This window comes from Nannospalax galili, unplaced genomic scaffold (genome assembly GCF_000622305.1).
Source record: "Nannospalax galili isolate Female #2095 unplaced genomic scaffold, S.galili_v1.0 scaffold518, whole genome shotgun sequence".
Taxonomy (NCBI): Eukaryota; Metazoa; Chordata; class Mammalia; order Rodentia; family Spalacidae; genus Nannospalax; species Nannospalax galili.
The window spans coordinates 4,253,066-4,259,142 of record NW_008342851.1 but is presented as its reverse complement, the minus strand read 5'-3'; the positions used below and the strand labels follow the sequence as shown (position 1 = coordinate 4,259,142).

Sequence of the window (6,077 nt, the reverse complement as noted above, 5' to 3'; positions counted from 1 at the left end):
CCTCGCGCATCTCCGTCCCCCGGCCCGGGCTCCCTAGCGCGGCCCCCCGAGCTATGCCCGCTGGGCGCCCGCCAAACATTGTCGGCTGCGCCAAAGGGTCGCGGGTCCCCGCGCCTGCTCCGGCCAGGAGCCTTCACGTAAATGGGTCCAGTCATGCCTGCCAGTAAGAAGCCCGAAAGCTCAGGAATCAGTGCATCCAGGGGACTGAGTCAGTGTTACCGGGGCAGCGGTTTCTCCAAGGCCCTCCAGGAAGACGATGACCTCGACTTCCCTCTGCCTGACATCAGATTAGAAGAGGGGACCATGGAAGATGAAGAGCTGACCAACCTGAACTGGCTGCACGAGAGCAAGAATTTGCTGAAGAGTTTCCGGGAGTCGGTCCTCAGGAGTGTGAGCCCGGTCCAGGACCTGGACGATGACACCCCACCCTCTCCTGCCCACTCAGACATGCCCTACGATGCCAGGCAGAACCCTAACTGCAAGCCCCCCTACTCTTTTAGCTGCCTCATGTTTATGGCCATCGAGGAATCTCCAACGACGCGCCTGCCAGTGAAGAATATCTACACACTGGATCTTAGAACATTTCCCATATTTTGCGAATGCCCCTGCTGGGTGGAAAAACTCAGTGAGACGTAGTTTGTCATTGAATACGTGTTTTAAGAAAGTGGACAAAGAGAGAAGTCAGAGTATTGGGAAAGGGTCGTTGTGGTGCGTAGACCCAGAGTATAGACAAAATCTAATTCCGGCTTTGAAAAAGACACCTTACCACCCACCTCCCACTCCTCAGGCATATCAAAGCACATCAAGTCTACCCATCTGGTCGGGCAGTACCTTCTTCAAGAGAAACGGAGCCCTTCTGCAAGTTCCTCCAGGAGTGATACAAAATGGAGCGCGAGTTCTGAGCCGAGGGCTGTTTCCTGGCGTCCGCCCCTTGCCAATAACTCCCATTGGGATGACGGCAGCCATGAGGAACGGCATCACCAGTTGCCGGATGCGGACTGAGAGCGAGCCATCGTGTGGTCAGTGGAGACCCCAAGGAGGATCACAACTGCAGCGGTGCTAAGTCCTCCAATGCCCAGAGCACCTCGCCTGTCAGCGACTCCATTTCTTCCTCCTCCTCAGCCGACGACCACTATGAGTTTGCCACGGAGGGGAGACAGGAAGGCAGTGAAGGCAGTGAGGGAAGCTTCCAGAGCCAGGAGAGCCACAGCGAGACAGAGGAGGATGACAGGAAACCTAGCCAGAAGGAGGATGCCCTGGGGGACAGCGGCTGTGTTTCCCAGCACAAGAAGCGCCAGCACTTGGCCAAGACCAGGAAGGTCCCCAGTGACACGCTGCCCCTCAAAAAGAGAGGCACAGAAAAGCGACCCGAGAGCGACGATGAGGAGATGAAAGAGGCAGCCGGGTCACTGCTGCACTTGGCAGGGATTCGGTCCTGTTTGAACAATATCACCAATCCTACTGGCAAAGGGACAGAAAGAGCAAAAGGGAACCACAAAACATTGAAACAAGTCACTGATTTGTTTTGAACTAACGGCCATTTGGTCTCAGCATGTCAAGAGGTTTCTAATGATTAGTGGCAATATCAGCAATTTTTTCTTTTGTCTTTTGTTTTTTCCTTTCGTTGGTTTGGTTTTCTTTCTTTTCTTTCCTTTTTTTTTATTTGCCCCCCTCTCCTTTGTTTTTAGACCCTTAAGAATTTTATATTTAAAGGAGATTGAAGCCGTAGAACTCATATTGACACTCAGCCATTTTACAAAAGCTTTTCATTATCCGAAGACAAAAACCGACAAAAGCCAAAATTAACCATTGCTTCCTGCAGCCTGTCAGAAACCCGTGGCTGAATCCACAGGGATGTCAACGTTAATGCCACCGAATACACGTATGCCGCCTAGGAGGCACACATGCAGAGTTGTCACTGCTTAGGCCCAACCCTTAGGTTTAAAAGTCAGGATACCCTTGCAGTTGTATTCAGAGTGAAGCCAGGAAAGCCATCGGAGAGACTGAAGAGCCCTGGGTCCCCTAGAAGTAGCCCCATGCCATGGAACTGGCATCCCACTGCCAGGAACACCCATGGCATTGCCGTGTGGGGCTCAGCCACCAGTCCTCTGTGCTTGGTAACCTTGAACCTGGTAACATCTCACAAGTTGAACACTGGAGTATTCAGAAATGTCACCTGTTAGTGACTAAAGAGGGAAAACAGGATAAATTCTTAGAGCTGTTGCTAATCATTGACTTCTGTTATAAATTAAGAAAATGTTCCAAAAGCCATAAGCCTGTCGTGTTAGTGACTAAAGAGGGAAAAAAATATATAATTTTAGATGTGTTTCTTCTTATTTTCTTTTTTTTTATATAAAGAAAGAATTTCAAACCATACACCCGCGGGTGTGTCTCTCCACACACACACACACACACACACACACACACACACACACACACTACTGAGAGAAAGCACATACAGAAAATAAGCTGTGTCTTCTTAACTGCCAAAGTGAAACAATCATACCCAAGAAATGACAGTAGCTGTTAAGAAAGGAAAAAATGGTACAGATTCTTTTCTATCAAAACTGTCTGATCCATGTTGGGGGGAGAGGGGGAGCTACAGAAACTGCCATTAGTATTTTAGTGTATTTTTTAAAGATTAAGGGCGCATTGATGGACATGAAAAGCAAAACAGAGCAAACAATACAACTTCATACTGCCCTCAAAAAGGGTTTGTGATTAATGTCAGGACTCAATCTTTGCAAAAAATAAATAAATAAATAAATAAATCGGTGATTTCCACATTCAGCCAGTGTAGCCAGCAGAAATTTCTGACCCACAATGCATGGATTCCTTTGAAGAAAAAGGAAAAAAAAGAAAAAGAAAAAAAAATCACAAAAACAAACTTTTTTAAATTCAAAAATAACAAAGTTCTTGTAAGGTAAATAATAGCTACTAGAGAAAAGGCTATGCCTCTAATTTTTAAGCCCTTAGGCTTAGACCTTCTTTCTTTTCCTTTCTTTATCTTCCTTTTTTCTTTTTCTTTCATTGTTATTTTATTTTGATTTTTTTGAAGCAGGTGTTTAAGGTTTAACCTTCTTCAGGGACAAATTCTGACTGTTGGACAACTTACTCTGCAATATAAAAATATCTTCATGTTCTGGTAGGGCACTTGGATGGTTGAACTCTACACTGCCCTGTCTGCAGTCAGCCCCAACTCCCTCTGATTCTCTACTGAAGACTGTGTCCTTCTTTATCTGTATGTGTTTAACATGACACAATAATTTGAGGGCAAACTTAATAGTGTGTATGATAGAATCAAGAGAATTATGAGGCATTTACTTGAGAAAATCATTACCGTGATACGGTTCTAGGAAAAAGGCAGTGAATAATTATGCAAATTCACCAGAAGGAGAACCATGCTAATGGGCCTTATTGGGTGAGGGTAGGAGATAGGATCACCTGAAGGAGGAAGTGATAAGGGGGTTAGATGGGCCAGCCCCAGATATTCTAAGCTACTGTGCCATTTTGCAATCAGGAGGGGTTGGCCATCTCTGCCGCCCTCAGCACAGTAATTACCCTGACACTAAGACCGCCTCGATTGTGAGAGCTGAATTTAGACAACTGGACCATGTCACGCAGGCCAGAGACTCTGTTACCTTTGCCAAAAAAAAAAAAAAGATCTAAAGGGAAATCTCTAAAAAATCTCTAAAAGGATATAGCCTTCCATCCAAATGGAGGGAAGTTTTTAAAAACAAAAGCACCCGCTACCCTGGCTCAGGGTCTGATGGTTGGGAAAGGGAGGGTGATCTTGATCTTTTTAAACAGGAGGATGGTGGGCCTTTGAAGCTACACACACCTGTTAGGACCAGCTACCATGGCAACTGCCTCAGCCAGGACAGATAGGGGGATATCTGGTACATTCCCTCTACCTATTCTGAGAGCAGCTGGGGAAAGAACCTAGAAAAGTCTACACCTGCATGGCAGGTTAGATTTACCTGCACACCTGACCCTGAACCTGATCCCTTCCAGCATGTTGGTTCAGGGTTGGATGGGAGCACAGGTATGTTTTTCTGCAGTGCTCTGATCCCTCTTTCCCCACAAACATCTGACACCGGAAAAGCCATCCACAGCGATGGAACCTGAGCCACACCTTGATTTGTGTTGCCATGGAACCAAGTCCAAAAGACCATCCTCCCTACCCCCAAGATGACAGAACTCGGACTTCTCTCCTGAAGGCAAAGGTAATGAACAGTCAGTGCTGTTTCTGGCAGGGGACTTCTTCCAATGAAAACCCCCACATGGGCTGTCTCCCCTCATTTCGTTTTTCTGAAGGGGCAGAGGCCTCTTTTAGAACATAATAAAATGCAATGTGTGTGATTCCAATGAAACCCCCACATGGGCTGTCTCCCCTCATTTCGTTTTTCTGAAGGGGCAGAGGCCTCTTTTAGAAAATAATAAAATGCAATGTGTGTGATTTACTTTTCTGATCTCTTTGAGAACTAGAAAACTATCTTATACAAGTGTGTTCTTAACGCCAGAACCACTCTTTTTGCATAAATACCTCATCAGGCAGCTTTCTAAGTGTTATTTTCCTGAGCCTCCCTTGGCACCTTTGTTGGAATCTTCTGGAAGACTTGTTGGGGAAACTTTAGTAAGGGTACTCTTTTCTATTTTCCTTCTGTTTTGGGAGGCATACACATTATGCATCACCAAAACAATGGCTCAATTGTGTTTAACTCTGTATTTTGACTGTTGAGGCAAAAACCAAGTATCAATGTGTATGTGGCTATTTGTAGCAAAGTCTGCAGAATGAGGCTGTCTGCGTCCTTAACAAGCCAGGGGGCAGGAGGCACCCCCTCTTTCCCCTCCTCTAAGAGCGGTAGAGAATTTAAGCACAAGCCTATTTGTGAAAGAATATTTTGCTTAAGTGTAATTCACTTTAGTCTCAGAATTCCTTCCCAAATGTCAGGTGTTCTCTTGGCTTCCAAACTAGCCTGTGTATCCATTAGTCTAACAGATTCACCTGAGCATCATTATGGGATGTGGTGTTTTTGCTTTCATTTCTCCTGCAGGGAGAAGTGGTGGTTCATGTGTCATTCCAGTATCTCACATACTCACATGGGGCAGGGGGGAGGGGGAACGGGGAACTACAGCAATATTTACAGATGCTTTGAAAACAACCGCGAACATGTAGCACCGTGACACCTACTTGCTGTTGGGCCCTTGGACATATTTAAGAGAAAGAGACTGTTGCTCTTTTTTTCTTAGATGAAATACACATAGACAATTATTTTTACCCTACTATAATTGTCTTTTCTCTTTATCTAGTGCTGTGTGGAAAGGGTTTGCATCATAGATTTTTTTTTTCCCCAGCCTTATAATAATACCACAAGCTCCTACTTCCCTCTCCCTCTCCTGTCCATGTACTTTCAAGAGTTTTTTTGGTATAGCCATCTATCTAAAACTAGAACTGAACCAAACCCACATGTGGATGGTGGCGTGAGGGAATGTGGCCAGAACAGCCTTGGCAGGTTTCTATCTCAGGGCTGAGTTTTTAAGAAGGAATGGGTCAGAGCCCTTTCCCAAGAATAGATTTTTCTTATAGAGTCCTCCAGCATATCTAGTGCTTGCCATAGCTGTCCCTACCACAGGGTATTCTGGAAGAGGTATTGCATTGAACAGTGCCCAGGCAAGGGTGGTTGGCTCTGACCCCCAGCCGTGAGCACGAAACAGCAGACCCTGGCTGGGAGCTGATTGGGCTTTTATTGGTGCTGCCCTGGGGCCTCCAGCCTGTCCTTAGGGGCTTTTAACCTGAAGTTGGAGTTAGGGACAGGTGACCTTCATGGGAGGGTTTCCTGTATGGGATTAGATTCAATTCAATGTGATTTCACTTTCCATTTCAAACTTTATTCAGGTTGGGACTCATTTCTTTCTGGTGGATCACAGCTGCCCAGATGTTGCAATTTATATCTGTTTCTGTAAGAGAAGTATTTTCCTTTTATTTTATTTTATTTTTTGCCACCAAAAGAAAACATTGGAACTCTATGTCCCCTCTTGATTGTGACTTACCAGTGTTGACAGTTAAGTCCTCC

The 6,077-nt window shown here is 45.5% G+C and overlaps 1 pseudogene across 1 annotated transcript; it reads left to right on the top strand.

The window, feature by feature from the left end:
* The first annotated feature begins 99 nt into the window (after nt 1–99).
* On the top strand, nt 100–1,506 carry LOC103738731 (annotated as a pseudogene). The gene has a single exon (XR_001872570.2). The product of XR_001872570.2 is annotated as a forkhead box protein N3 pseudogene (transcript).
* Nucleotides 1,507–6,077: the final 4,571 nt, after the last annotated feature.